Source organism: Elephas maximus, chromosome 6, assembly GCF_024166365.1.
Source record: "Elephas maximus indicus isolate mEleMax1 chromosome 6, mEleMax1 primary haplotype, whole genome shotgun sequence".
In the NCBI taxonomy this organism is placed as follows: domain Eukaryota; kingdom Metazoa; phylum Chordata; class Mammalia; order Proboscidea; family Elephantidae; genus Elephas; species Elephas maximus.
The window spans coordinates 85,126,206-85,142,336 of record NC_064824.1 but is presented as its reverse complement, the minus strand read 5'-3'; positions in this window follow the sequence as shown (position 1 = coordinate 85,142,336).

Here is a 16,131-nt window from a genome sequence, read left to right as displayed (position 1 = left end):
TGCTTTACTTATCCGGGGCTTCTTTCCCTTCCATAGGAAGTTGGTGATTTGTTTCTCCATCACTTTAAAAAATGTCATTGGAATTTGGATCGGAAGTGCATTGTATGTAAAGACGGCTTTTGGTAGAATAGACATTTTTACTATGTTAAGTCTTCCTATCCATGAGCAAGGTATGTTTTTCCACTTATGTAGGTCCCTTTTAGTTTCTTGCAGTAGTACTTTGTAGTTTTCTTTGCATAGATCTTTTACATCTTTGGTAAGATTTATTCCTAAGTATTTATCTTCTTGGTGGCTACTGTGAATGGTATTGATTTGGTGATTTCCTCTTCGATGTTCTTTTCATTGAAGTAGAGGAATCCAAGTGATTTTTGTATGTTTATCTTGTAACCTGAGAGTCTGCCAAACTCTTCTATTAGTTTCAGTAGTTTTCTGGAGGATTCCTTGGGGTTTTCTGTGTATAAGATCATGTCATCTGCAAATAGAGATAATTTTACTTCCTCTTTGCCAATCCGGATGCCCTTTATTTCTTTGTCTAGCCTAATTGCTCTGGTTAGGACCTCTAGCACAATGTTGAATAAGAGCAGTGATAAAGGGCATCTTTGTCTGGTTCCGGTTCTCAAGGGAAATGCTTTCAGGCTCTCTCCATTTAGAATGATGTTGGCTGTTGGCTTTGTATAGATGCCCTTTATTATGTTGAGGAACTTTGCTTCAATTCCTATTTTGCTGAGAGTTTTCATCATAAATGGGTGTTGGACTTTGTCAAATGCCTTTTCTGCATCAGTTAAGAAGATCATGTGGTTTTTGTCTTTTGTTTTATTTATACGGTGGGTTACATTAATGGTTTTTCTAATATTAAACCAACCTTGCATACCTGGTATAAATCCCACTTGGTCGTGGTGGATTATTTTTTTGATATGTTGTTGAATTCTATTGGCTAGAACTTTGTTGAGGATTTTTGCATCTATGTTCATAAGGGATATAGGTCTGTAATTTTCTTTTTTTGTGGTGTCTTTACCTGGTTTTGGTATCAGGGAGATGGTGGCTTCATAGAATGAGTTAGGTAGTATTCCATCATTTTCTATGCTTTGAAATACCTTTAGTAGTAGTGGTGTTAACTCTTCTCTGAAAGTTTTGTAGAACTCTGCAGTGAATCCATCCGAGCCAGGGCCTTTTTTTTGTTGGGAGTTTTTTGAGTACCTTTTCATTCTCTTTTTTTGTTATGGGTCTATTTAGTTGTTCTACTTCTGATTGTGTTAGTTTAGGTAGGTAGTGTTTTTCAAGGAATTCATCCATTTCTTCTAGGTTTGCAAATTTGTTAGAGTACAATTTTTCATAATAATCTGATATGATTCTTTTAATTTCAGTTGGGTCTGTTGTGATGTGGCCCATCTCATCTCTTATTCGGGTTATTTGTTTCCTTTCCTGTATTTCTTTAGTCAGTCTGGCCAATGGTTTATCAATTTTGTTAATTTTTTCAAAGAACCAACTTTTGACTTTGTTAATTCTTTCAATTGTTTTTTGTTTTCTAATTCATTTAGTTCAGCTCCAATTTTTATTATTTGTTTTCTTCTGGTGCCTGATGGATTCTTTTGTTGCTCGCTTTCTATTTGTTCAAGTTGTAGGGACAGTTCTCTGATTTTGGCTCTTCTTTTTGTATGTGTGCATTTATCGACATAAATTGACCTCTGAGCACTGCTTTTGCTGTGTCCCAGAGGTTTTGATTGGAAGTGTTTTCATTCTCATTACATTCTATGAATTTCTTTATCCCTCCTTAATGTCTTCTATAACCCAGTCTTTTTTGAGCAGGGTATTGTTCGGTTTCCATGTATTTGATTTCTTTTCCCTGATTTTTCTGTTATTGATTTTCACTTTTATGGCCTTGTGGTCTGAGAAGATGCTTTGTAATATTTTGATGTTTTGGATTCTGCAAAGGTTTGTTTTATGACCTAATATGTGATCTATTCTAGAGAACGTTCCATGTGCGCTAGAAAAAAAAGTATATTTTGCAGCTGTTGGGTGGAGTGTTCTGTATAGGTCTATGAGGTCAAGTTGTTTGTAGCAATTAGGTCTTCCGTATCTCTGTTGAGCTTCTTACTGGAAGTCCTGTCCTTCTCCGAAAGTGGTGTGTTGAAGTCGCCTACGATAATTGTGGAGTGTCTATCTCACTTTACAGTTCTGTTAAAGTTTGTTTTATGTATCTTGCAGCCCTGTCATTGGGTGCATAAATATTTAATATGGTTATATCTTCCTGGTCAATTGTCCCTTTAATCATTATGTGGTGTACTTCTTTATCCTTTGTGGTGGATTTAACTTTGAAGTCGATTTTGTTAGAAATTAATATTGCTACTCCTGCTCTTTTTTGATTGTTGTTTGCTTGATATATTTTTTTCCATCCTTTCAGTTTTAGTTTGTTTGTGTCTCTAAGACTAAGGTGTGTTTCTTGTAGGCAGCATATAGATGGATCGTGTTTCTTTATCAAGTCTGAGACTCTCTATCTCTTTTATTGGTGCATTTAGTCCATCTACATTCAGTGTAATTATAGATAAGAATGTGTTTAGTGCTGTGATTTTGATGCCTTTTTGTGTGTGTTGTTGACAATTTCATTTTTCCACTTACTTTTTTGTGCTGAGATGTTTTTCTTTGCAAATTGTATGTTCCTCATTTTCATAGTAGTCGAATTTATGTTTGCTGAGTCATTATGTTTTTCTTGGTTTTTATTTTGAGTTATGGAGTTGTTATACCTCTTTGTGGTTACCTTAATATTTGCCCCTATTTTTCTAAGTAAAAACCTAACTTGTATCGTCCTATATCACCTTGTTTTCCTCTCCACATGGCAGTTCTATGCCTCCTGTATTTAGTCCCTCTTTTTGATTATTGTGATCTTTTACATAATGACTTCAGTGATTCCCTGTTTTGAGCATTTTTTTCTTTTTAAAATTAATCTTAATTTGTCTTTGTGATTTCCTTGTTTGAGTTGATATCAGGATGTTCTGTTCTGTGACCTTCTGTTGTGTTGTTATCTGATGTTATTGATTTTCTGAGCAAACAATTTCCTTTAGTATTTCTTGTAGCTTTGGTTTGGTTTTTGCAAATTCTCTAAGCTTGTGTTTACCTGTAAATGTTTTAATTTCACCTTCATACTTAAGAGAGAGTTTTGCTAGATAAACGATCCTTGGCTGGCAGTTTTTCTCCTTCAGTGCTCTGTATATGTCATCCCATTGCCTTCTTGACTGCATGGTTTCTGCTGAGTAGTCTGAACTTACTGATCCTCCTTTGTAGGAGACCTTTCTTTTATCCCTGGCTGCTTTTAAATTTTTCTCTTTATCTTTGGTTTTGGCAAGTTTGATGATAATATGTCTTGGGGATTTTCTTTTTGTATCAATCTTATATGGGGTTCGATGAGCATCTTGGGTAGATATCCTTTTGTCTTTCATGATGTCAGGGAAGTTTTCTGCCAACAGATCTTCAACTATTCTCTCTAAATTTTCTGTTATCCCTCCTTGTTCTGGAACTCCGATCACACGCAAGTTATTCTTCTTCGTAGAGTCCCACATGATTCTTAGGGTTTCTTCATTTTTTTTTAATTTTTTTATCTGATTTTTCTTCAGCTATATTAATGCCAATTGCTTTATCCTCCAACTCCCCCACTCTGCATTCCAATTCCTCGATTCTGCTCCTCTGACTTCCTATTGAGTTGTCTAATTCTGTAATTTTACTGTTAATCTTTTGGATTTCTGAATGCTGTCTCTCTATGGATTCTCGTAGCTTGTTAATTTTTCTACTATGTTCTTGAATAATCTTTTTGATTTCTTCAACTGCTTTATCAGTGTGTTCCTTATCTTTTTGTGTAGATTGCCTTATTTCATTTTTGAGGTCATCCCTGATGTCTTGAAGCATTCTGTAAATTAGTTTTTTATATTCTGCATCTGGCAATTCCAGGATTGTATCTACATTTGGGAAAGATTTTGATTCTTTAATTTGGGGAGTTGTAGAAGCAATCATGGTCTGCTTCTTTACGTGGTTTGATATCGACTGTTGTCTCCGAGCCATCTATAAGATATTGTAATGATTTATTCTATATTTGCTCACTGAGTCTTATCTTGTTTTGTTTTCTTTCAATATACATAGATGGGCTACTAGATTGCGCTGTCTTGATTGTTGTAGGCTTTGAATCATTTATGTCCTCTTACCAGCTGGTTTGGGCTGTTACCAGCAATATAAGCCTAAGAGTCCATTCACTATTCTTGAGTAGAATCTGATTTAGGGTCACCAAGTGTTTTAAGTGTGTGGGGTAGACTGTCACCTATTCGCTTAGAGGAATAGTGGTGATAGTTGTGTGCACCATATTCTAGTAGCAGCAGGGGTCACATTCCAGGGGGGGCAGGATGCTGACAGGTTTCCCCCAAGTGCCAGTGAGGTAGGTGTGTCTCTATTCCTAAAGAACTTTGGTGGGTGGGCTCTGCAGCTCTACTTTAGGCACTCAATGCATGTACCTCTACAGATTGGTAGATGTCACTATCCTCAGACCCCTATGGCAGGAGGTTAGGTGGTTTGGGTAGAGCTTGTGCCCTCAGTTCCCCGTTGTGGGTCAGTGAGGGTGCTGTTTAATAGGTAGAGATATCAGACATGGGAAACTTATCTTTCCAGTCCGCTAAAACAATTACAGTCAGATCACTATCAGAATTGCCTTTGCATTATAATAGCCAGCTTGTTCCCTGTAGGGATGAACGCCCAAGACTGTGGATCACAAATGCTTGGTTGGAGCTGGTTCTGTATTTTTAGTCCAATTTCGGGAAGTCAAGGAAGGATTCTTGGTCCCCGGGTTTTTTGTAGCTGCTTCTGTTAGGCCAGGAGAATGGGTTAGGAAAAGACAAAACAAACAAACAGAGAAAAAAAAAAAACGCAGAGCACTTCACTCTCTGGCCCAGGAAACTCCAATGTTAATGAAGCCGCCTGGGAAGGGGAGGGGAGGGATCAGATAGATAGGAGAAAGTAGCACCCAGGAATATAGACAAACTACTTATCTTGGTTGGGATGACTGTTTCATCTGAGATTCCAGAGGGGCGTGTCTACTGTGTGCGCTGGCTGGGTAGAGATTGCCCCCGAGGGTCAGGCCCGAGTCCTGTGCTTGTGCTGTCTCAGAAGCCATGGTTAGTTCCTCCGCTCCCAGTCCAAAGCCCAGTGCCAAAGTTCCCCGGCTGGGACGCCGCACTCCCGGCTCTAAAACCAGTCACTGCCTCCCGGTGACTTCTCCTCATGTCAGCCGCATCACAGCACTGCCTGCGTGCACTGGCTGGATTTCCCCCGAGGTCACTTCAGGGGGCTAGGGCTGTGCCCCATGTTTGCACTGTCTCAGGATCCCGTGCTCAGCTCCCCTACGACCAGTCCAAAGCCCGGCGCCAAGGTTTTCTGACTGGGATGCCGGCTCCAGGCTCCAAAAACAGTCGCTACTTTCCCGTGGTTGTTCGTTCTCTCGTTAGCCCCGCCAGTGTGCAGCCTGCTTGCGCTGGCTGAGTCTCTACGGAGGTTACCCCAGGGGGCTAGGGGTTAGGGCCGTGTCCTGTGCCTGCCCCGCCTCAGCAAGCCTCAATCAGCCCCACCACTCGACACCAGGGAACCACAGAGGCTCAAGGCTGTGGGGTGGGTCGCAGGTTCCAGAAGCGGTCACTGGTTCAGGGCGTAGCTTTTTGCTCACCTGTCACTCAGGTCAACTCTTTAGATCTGTGTTTGATGGTCAGGGTTCGTAGACTGTCATGTATGTGATCGATTCACTTGTTTTTCTGAGTCTTTGTTGCAAGTGGGATCCAAGGTAGCGTCTGCCTAGTCAGCCATCTTGGCCCCCTCCCTGATTTAAAATTTGCAGGAGGAAGTTGTAGTCCTGTTCCCATAGCCCATCCAGGTTTAAAGTGGCAGCAGTGGGTGGGTTCTGGGTTTCTGTGCTACTGATTAAGTCCCAGCCACAGCTGTGCAGCCTGTGTCTCGTGGCACGCACAGCGAGGAGGATTCAGCTTGCATGTGGAAAACAATCTATTTCATCATTCCCCCCGTGGGAGTGAGCACCACCAAGAGCACAAGAGACCCGAGTTCATTGTCAATCTCATCTCTGCGTCAGGACCAAGCCCTGTCCCTGGGGAGATAGTAACCATACTCTATGCCATAACCCTCATGTGACTTCTCAAGATGAATAAAGAGAACTGGAAGCATTACCTAGGCATGGGGGACCACGGCACCGGTTTGGGCCATTACAGTACATGTAGAGCTGAAAAGTGTACAGGACTCACTTTCCTTCCTTGTACCAAGTGATGACCACTATACAGATCTTCCATCCCTTTGCTTGTGGCAGAGGATGGATTAAATAAATAGCTTAGATTGGTCATTAAGGAAAAAAAAAAAAATTGGAGGGCATTACTCAACACTGAGTAATCCTGTATAAAATAGGGGGCCCATGAAATGCTTTTAGCCCAAACCAGTGTGTCATTTCCCAGAGTTTTCTCACCTTTGATTCAGTAACACACAGAATGACTTATGTCAAACAATGACAAAATACATTTGAAATCACAAACTATTCTGACAAATCACTCACTCCAAACTGTAACTGCTTCCAAATGCAAATACCACATTTATCTTAAGGGTCCAGAATATCTGAAGAATAGTAAAGGTCTGCTCAGCATTTCTTTCACTTTAGGAAACTGTTAAATTCCACAAACAAACCATACAATATGGCTCTTATTTGGAAAAGGAAGAGAAACCAAAGACATGAGACGGTATATTATTTGTTTTTAGAGTTTCTTACCCTCAAATTTTTTGACTTCAGTCTACAAGAAGCAAAGAATGATAACCCCATATGAAGCTCCTCCTAAACTTCAAAACTCTGTTTAGGGTTTGAAGACAGATGTAGGATGTCTGCTGGCTTTGATAAGAAACTGTAAGAGAAAGGACAGAACCTTAGGAAGTGGAAAGAAACACAAAGTGTATTCATTACGCAACTTAGTAAAATTATGATAAATAACAATTGCACTACTTGTATGATGAGAAAGTTAGCTAGACTTCTTAAATCTAACGCATTATATTTGTGCTAGCAGCAATGTAATTAATGTATTGCCTAAAAATATTCTAATTCACTAGGATATAGTTAAAATAAGTATATTAAAATACTTGATAAACTAAATGAAAAGCATTGTCATCACCTTCTAAACATTTTCTCATTAAAAACAGTAGCAATACCAATAAACTAGGAAGACCAGTTTCAGATTTTGTCATTACGAATACCAAATCTGATAAGGATATTGATCTGCAACACGAATTCCATTCAGATTGAAATTTGAGGTTTAACCAAAAAATAATAATAACAACATTCTTTTATGCAGGAAAACAGTTTCTGAATAGACACGTAGAAATCTCTCACCTAGTTAGCTTCCAGTTGAAGAAATTCAAAACACTCACGCAAACAATAAGTTCTTAAAGCTATAAAATGTGTCTGTGTTTCACAGTATATTCTGTCATATGGCACTACAATGCTTATAGTACCATATAAGCAGCCTCTTCCATCATTAGATCCAGGATAGGTATACGGCTTCCTTTAATAAATTTCTATAAGAATTTTAATAAATTTCTAAAAAAATTAAAATTCAAACTTCTTACTTTTAAAGTCTAAAAGCATCTTGACCTTTCATCTGAATCTAAATTGTTAGATTCTGGGTCAATGGTTCAATTTATTCAAGTCTTGCCAACATATAACACTCTACTGGAAAAAAAGGTCTTCAAGAGGAAGGAATAAGCTTCTAAACGTTATAAAGCAATAGAGTACTTTTTTAAAATATGTTTGTGAGATGTTTAATTAAACAGAAAAGCAGCCTTAATTTTTCTCATGCTAGGCCAAATTTACAATGATTAAGGCAATGTTTCCTGGACAAAAAATAAATTGCTTGGTCAAAACATTTGTAAATCAAAATGCAAATGAACTATCATCCTGAAAACAAACAAAAATCTTTAATTTAGACTGCATATTAAATATTGTAATACTTTTTAAATGAGCATAAAAAAAATTACCACTTACAAAAATAGTGAGTTCCAACATCTTTTAAGACGTACAGCTCATGGCTATAAATTTTTGACACTTAGTGTAAAATAATTTTCTAAATGGGTAAAATATGCAGTTTGACTTTTACAATATTATGCATCTTTTCATAAATGGCATGAAACCAAGTCAGTAGAAACAAAAAATATAGGGTTATTATGTTTACATAATAAACAAAATTTAGTGCTTTTATGGGGTATCAAAACAGCACCTCTATACATATATAGTTTTATAGTTTGCTTCATTCTGAGCTTAGCCATTAATCTTAAAGCATCCTCAGGATGAACTTCCTGACCACGTTACCTAGACTAGTTTTTCTCTCCTTTTTCCTCTTTGTTTCCTTCATTGTCCTATCTTAATTACGTCTATTAATGTTTTCTTATTAATGGGTTTCATTCCCTGCTAAGATATAAACTCTGTAAGGGAAGGGACTTGTAATTTCTTATTTGCTGCAGAATTCTCAGGTTAGTATTTACTGGAAAATAGCATTTACTAGTAAGCTCTTCAAAAATGCTTACAGAAAGATGCTTGCACTAATTAAACTCTGAGTAACAACTGGAATCAAGATTCTGGTGCTAAAATAGTTACCTTCACAGAATCCTTCCACCATCTTTTCCACTTGACAAGCCCTTACTCGTATTCTTCAGGACTCAGCGCAAATGCTGTGACTTTTGCCATAGCTACCTAAGCACCATGGGCTGCTGTTTCTTCTTTACCCTGCACACTGCACAGACCCCACTGTATCAATTACTTTTTTATTTAGAGTAATTTAATTGCTTCCGTATCTCTCCCATTAGACCAAAGGCTCATAGAGGGCAGGAGATTTGGTTTTGTTTTTTGGTGTTCCCAAGGAACAGCACAGCAGTTTGCCCATCGCTGGCACACAAAAATATCTGTTCTACCTTCACTTAGAAATAGCCAACTAGCTCTTAATGGGAAAACCAGTCTGGTCTATCTGTTCTTCCACTTTGCTACATAACTCAATTTTACACCCAAAGGTATTCTTAAATTCAGTTTTTAATAGCAGTATAACAAAGCATAGTGGTTAACTACACTGACTTCAAAATCCAAGAACTCATATTTCTTACCCTTAATACAACACTTATAAGATACTTAACTTCAAGTAAGGTACTTAAACTTCTTAATCAGTAAAGTAGGAGAAATAATAATAGCTGTCATGGCTAATTTGGATGGGTGATCATTGCTAATGTCAGATGATCATGGCTGAAAGCAGAGAATACCAGAAAGATGTTTACCCGTGTTTTATTGACTATGCAAAGGCATTCAACTGTGTGGATCATAACAAATTGTAGATAACATTGCAAAGAATGGGAATTCCAGAACACTTAATTATGCTCATGCAGAAACTTTACATAAACCAAGAGCCAGTTGTTGAAACAGAAAAAGGAAATACTGCGAGGTTTAAAATCAGGAAAGGTATGCGTCAGGGTTGTGTTCTTTCACCATACTTTATTTAATCTGTATGCTGAGCAAATAGCCTGAGAAGCTGGAATATACAAAGAAGAACATGGCGACAGGATTACAGGAGGATTCATTAACAATCTGTGATATGCAGATGACACAATCTTGCCTGTTGAAAGCGAAGAACCTACTAATGAAGACCAAAGATTACAGCCTTCAGTACAAATTACACTTCAACATAGAGAAAACATAAATCCTCACAACTGGACCAATAAGCAACATCATGATAAATGGAAAAAAGATTGAAGTCAAGGATTTCATTTTACTTGGATCCACAATCAATGCCCATGGAAGCAGTAGTCAAGACATCAAATGATGTATTACATCACACAAATCTGCTGCAAAAGAGCTCTTTAAAGTGTTAAAAAGTAAAGATGTGACTTTGAGAACTAAGGCCTGACCCAAGCCATGGTGGTTTCAATTGCCTCATATGCATGGGAAAGCTGGACAATGAATAAAGAAAACCAAAGAAGAATTGATGCCTTTGAATTATGGTGTTGCTGAAGAATATTCAATATACCATGCACTGTCAGAAGAATGAACAAATCTGTCTTGGAAGAAGTATAGCCATAATGTACCTTAGAAGTGAAGATGGTGAGACTTCATCTCACGTACTTGGGACATTTTATCAGGAGGGACCAGTCCCTGGAGAAGGACATCATGCTTGGTAAAGTAGATGATCAGTGAAAAAGAGGAAGACCTTCAATGAGATGGACCGACACAGTGGCTGCAACAATGCATTCAAACATAGCAATGATTGCGAGGATGGTGCAGGATCAGGCAGTGTTTTGTTCTGCTGTGCATGGGGTCACTAGGAGTTAGAACTGACTCAACGGCACCTAACAACAGCAACTACATAGATGATACTATGGTAGAGAGGCAGTATAAGGTTACATTTAGATCCTGGGCTCTTGAGCCTAACCACTCACATTTTAATTCTACCTTTACCACTTATGAGCTGAGTGTGTTTGATCAAGTTACTTAACCTCTCAATGCTTCAGTTTCCTCACCTGTAACATAGGATAATAAAACTTACCTCACAGATTTGTTGGGAAGATTAAGTGAGTTAATGTCTGAACGGTGCCTGGAACATAGTAAATGCTCAGTAAATGTTGTCGTTATTACTATTGTTAGGTGCTATCAAGCTGGTTCTGACTCATAGCGACCCTATGTACAACAGAATGAGACACCGCCCAGTCCTGCACCATCCTCACAATCGTTATGCTTGAGTCCATTGTTGCAGCCATTGTGTCAATCCATCTGGTTGAGGGTCTTCCTCTTTTTCACTGATGCTCTACCTTACCAAGTGTGATGTCTTTCTCCAGGGACTGGTCCCTCCTGAAGACATGTCCAAAGTATGTGAGATGAAGTCTCATCATTCTCACTTCTAAGGTGCATTCTGGCTGTATGAGACAGATTTGTTCGTTCTTCTGGTAGTCCATGGTATACTCAATATTCTTCGCGAACACCATAATTCAAAGGCATCAATTCTTCTTTGATCTTCTTTATTCATTGCCCAGCTTTCTCATGCACATGAGGCAATTGAAAACACGATGGCTTGGGTTAGGTCCACCTTAATCCTTAAAGTGTCAGTTTCACTTTTTAACACTTTAAAGAGATCATTTGCAGCAGCTTTGCCCAATGTAATAAATCATTTGATTTCTTGACTGCTGCTTCCATGGGCATTGACTGTGCATCCAAGTAAATTGAAATCCTTGACAACTTCAAACTTTTTTCCGTTTATCATGATGTTGCTTATTGGTTCACTTGTGAGGATTTTTTATTCCTTATGTTGAGGTGTAATCCATGCTGAAGGCTGTTATCTTTGATCTTCATCAGTAAGTGCTTCAAGTCCTCTTCACTTTCAGCAAGAAAGGTTGTGTCATCTGCATATCGCAGGTTGTTAATGAACCTTCCTGCAATCCCGATGCTATGTTCTTCTTCATATAGTCCAACTTCTCAGATTATTTGCTCAGCATACAGATTAAGTAAGTATAGTGAAAGAACACAACACTGATGCACACCTTTCCTGATTTTAAACCGTGTAGGATCCCCTTTTTGTGTTCAAACAACTGCCTCTTGGTTTATATACAGGTTCCGCTTAAGCATAATTAAGTGTTCTGGAATTCCCATTCTTCACAATGTAATCCACAATTTGTTATGATCCACACAGTTGAATCCTTTTTCATAGTCAATAAAACACAGGTAAACATCTTTCTGGTATTCTCTGCTTTCAGCTATGATCCATCTGACATCAGCAATGATAGAAGTGATCCTGAAGATCACATGATAGAATTTTGCAAATACCTTCTTTCAACAGCATAAACGGTGACTATAAATATGGGCCTTGCCAGATGGAATACACAAGAATCAAAATGACTACATCTGGAAAAGAATTGATGCAGAAGCTCAATATCATCAGTCAGAACAAGGCCAGGGGCAGACTGCAGAAGAAACCATCAATTATTGCTCATATGCAAGCTCAAAAAAATTAAAACAAGTCCACAAAAGCCAAAGTACAACCTTGAGTATATCCCACCTGAATTTAAGATGATCTGAAGAATAGATTTGATGCATTACACGCTAATGACCAAAAACCAGATGAACTGTGGAATGACATCAAGGACATCATACGTGAAGAAAGCAAAAGCTCATTAAAAAGACAGAAAAGAAAGAAAAGACCAAAATAGGTGTTAGAGGAAACTCTGAAACTTGCTCCTGAATGTAGAGTAGCTAAAGCGAGTGGAAGAAATGATGTAGTAAAAGAGCTGAAGAGAAGATTTCAAAAAGCAGCTCAAGAAGACAAAGTAAAGTATTATAATGAAATGTGAAAAGACAAGGAGTTAGAAAACCAAAAGGGAAGAGGCACCTAGTAGGCCCTTAGCAAATTGTAGTTATGCTTATTGTCATATTAATAGTTCAGCCTTGCTTCGTAGTGACAACATCAGGTACTGATAATGCTACATTTTCATTTAATGCTAAAAATGACAATCTGGTAATTACTTACGATAGGGTAGGCCCTAAAGAGCTTAGTATATGTACATGAGCAGCATTAGAGCCAAATCCAATTAATTCAGTTCAATAAAATGTTAATAATTACCATAAAAAGCATAAGTCAAGACATCAATTGGTATCACATTAACCAAACTTTTTCCCTGTTCTATAATGTTGTTGTAAGGTCAAGAGGTTGACTTTCTTAATGTCTCTAACAATTTGAATTTTTAGTTGTAGAAGTATTATTGCAGCTGACAGGCAGTGTTGAAAGTGTAACTTCCCTCTAAAATTATTACTAGAAAATCTTTCCAGGGTTGATTTAAGAAATGAGTCAGAATTAGAAGGTTCATGTGATTCGAGGTTAGAGGTGAGATAATTACAATAGCCAAAACAAGTGTGGCTGGAACTGAGCAGAAGAGGGCCGCTCTTGAGCCACATTACCGAACTCCCTGGAGAAATCAAGCAACCCAATAGCCTCATCTAAGATAATTGCAGTACTGGAATCTCTGCCCAGAAGAGTTTTATTCCCACACTCGCAGGGTGTGCCCTCTTGGAACAGATTATATGTAAGCAAATGGCAGAAATAGCACCAGGAATCCCTTTCACAAAAAATTTCTATGGTAGGAAGGAAGATAAGGAAGATGGTAGTGTATCTACAATCTCAAATTTAAATTCACAAATGTTTTAAGCAGCTACAGCTAGATTATCAGTATGCTTCGAATATTAATAGCAAAACATTTCAAAATATTTTATATAATAGAATCTACACAGACTAATCAGTTACTATATGAGCAATATATAAATAAATCCTCACAAGGAAACAAGTGAATCAAGGATAAAGGAAAGCTACCTAAAAGAATTGTATAAAGGTTTTAATTGAGGTGTTTTAGACAAAGGTCACTAAAAACAAGACTGAAGTTTTAAAAAGTTCCATACCTGTATCAAAACATAATGATTGCAAATGCCAGGTTGGTTATATAATTTAACTAAAAACTGCATAAAGCAAATGAAGATATGCAACTTATAGGCTGCTGTTGTTGTCAGCTGCTATCTAGTCAGCCCCCATATACAATGGGATCAGACAGTTATGACCCATGGGGTTCTCACTGGTTGCTTTTCAGAATCACCAGAACTTTGTTCCTAGTCTAAGTCTGGAAGCTTTGGTGCAGCCTGTCCAGTGTCCCAGCAACACACAAACCTCTGCTGATAGACAAGAGGTGGCTGTACCTTAAATAAGTACATTGGCTAGCAATCTGACCAATTCTCTGGCATGTAAGGCAAGAATTCTACCAGTGAACCATCACTGTCCTCTACTTATAAGCTAGCAAGGCAAAAATTTTTTACTGAAAAAGACAGTGAAGCAGAAGCCAGGTCCCTTGGATTCTGATCCCAGCTCTGTCCCTTAAAATAAGCTACAAAGTATATTTTTCTCTCCAATTTTTGTCACTTAAAATGAACTGGATATTATCCTATGATCTTAATGCAAAATTGCCACTCGATAAACAAATTATAATGTCATATATGCTTGTTAAATAATTTTGGAGGTTTTTTTTTTTTAAACTCTCCATTTATCATTCATACTTGTTCTTAACTAATTTCTGTCATTCTATCCCACATTGCTTAATGTAAATGGAGAATTTAGTGTTGTTGAAAATCATAAATATCATATGTATTTTAGAATAGCCTTTGATTTTCACATCACAAAACAATGGTTTATTTTCTGAACTGAATTCTCCTGTCTTTTCTATCCCAGTTGGTGGTGCCATCATCAATCCATTTAATAAACAAGCTAGAAACACAAAGGTATCATCAGCTCCTCTCCATCATCACCCACAAGCAAGCAATCATCATGTCTCGTCATTTTTGATCCTAATTCTCAAATAGGTTACTTTCTCATCCTCATTATTTGCATTATCCAAGTTGTCTCACCATATCACAATTGTATTACAGCAGAAGCCCCACAAGTAAATTCCCTTCCTCTAAATTTGTCCACCTTATACACCCATCACAGAAATTCATTTCAAACACAAATCCAACCCTATGAATTCCCTTTTTAAAGTAAGTGAATGGCTCCCCATTGCTGACAGGATAAATTGCAATCTCTTTAATGTGTCACACAGAGGCTTCTATGATCTAATCCCAGCCTTGACTCTCCATGATGGCAGAGATTATTAATATCTTGCTTCCCATGGTATCCACAGTGCCCAGCAAAGTTTTTGAAAAATAATATCACTTAACACTAAACAAATTAAATAACAAATATTGTTTAATAATCTTTGTTAATTAAATATATACATGAATAAATAGCTCTGTTGGTCTCATTTCTGCCACTCCTTATTTAGCTAATTTTTTCCTCAGCAACATCAAAAAGAAAGAAAAAAGAAATTCTAAAACCCCGTTGCTTTCCAGTCAATCTCCAGGCCTTTCTTCTGAAGTGCCTCTGGGTGGACTCAAACCTTCAACCTTTCAGTTAACAGCCAAACACAATCAACTTTTTGCACTACCCAAGAACTCCAAAAGACTTCTATTTCCCCATGCAATCCAGGCTCTTCTACTGTGGTGAAATGAGTTCCTTTTTGTGGCCTTTTGCCTTGGTTCTTAGGAAAAACAGCTAGAGAGATTTTTCCCATAAGCCTTGAGGAGTTATCTTTGCTCTAGCTTTTTACCTCAGAAAGTTTGTTACTTTTGTACAGGTTGATTGACATTTCCTGGGTAGGCTGTAAACAACTTGATTTTAATAATTTTTGTCTGGTCTGGGCTGTAGCCTCCCCTATGATTGGTATGCACCTTGAGTGGTTGGTCAATAGACTATGCAAATGCGGTTACTGTAGCCTACTATGTAAATAAAGTGTCTGGGGCCTACCAAGAGAGGATTGTTCAGTTTTTGGCACCGGGGCCATGCCTTGAAATTGACTAGGAGTTGTGTATATAAGTAGCCAACCCCACAAAGGTTTTTCAGACAGAAAGAAGCAGGAAAAGAAGCAGAAGGAAGAGAGAAGAAGCAGAGAAATAAAGGAGGCAAGGAGCCTCCTAAAAGAGCTGTAACATGGATCAAAGGCTATAACACTGAAGGTGGTAGCAGGCCCAGAAAGGGCCCTGCAGCAGAGGAACCTGTCCTCAGGCGGCTGACAGGAGGCCTGCACAGTTGAGAGGAGCTGAGAGAGCTGCCCTGCACTGAAGAAGGGAGTCTTTGCCTACATGCTTCCTGATCCTGATCCTGAGCTGCAGTCTGCTGATCCTGATCCTGAGCTGCAATCTGCTGATCCTGATCCTGAGTTGGACGCTGTTCCTTAATAAACCGCTTATCTGTAAGTATCATCAGTGAGTTCTGTGTGGCCACTGCAACAAATTATCAAACCCAGAAAAGAAGTAGAGTGCCCTGGGAGGGTGGCTGGTGTCAGAATTGGTAGAAAGGTTGGAGAGTGGAGGTAGGTCTGACCTCCACCTCATAGTGATCAGACTTGGGCTGGTCTTGATTTGCATTATCCCACCTGAAGTTAGACAGTTCAGACACTACTATTCTTACTGTTTCTCCTACCATTTCACATCTACCCTGCACTTACTTCCTTTCTCTTCTT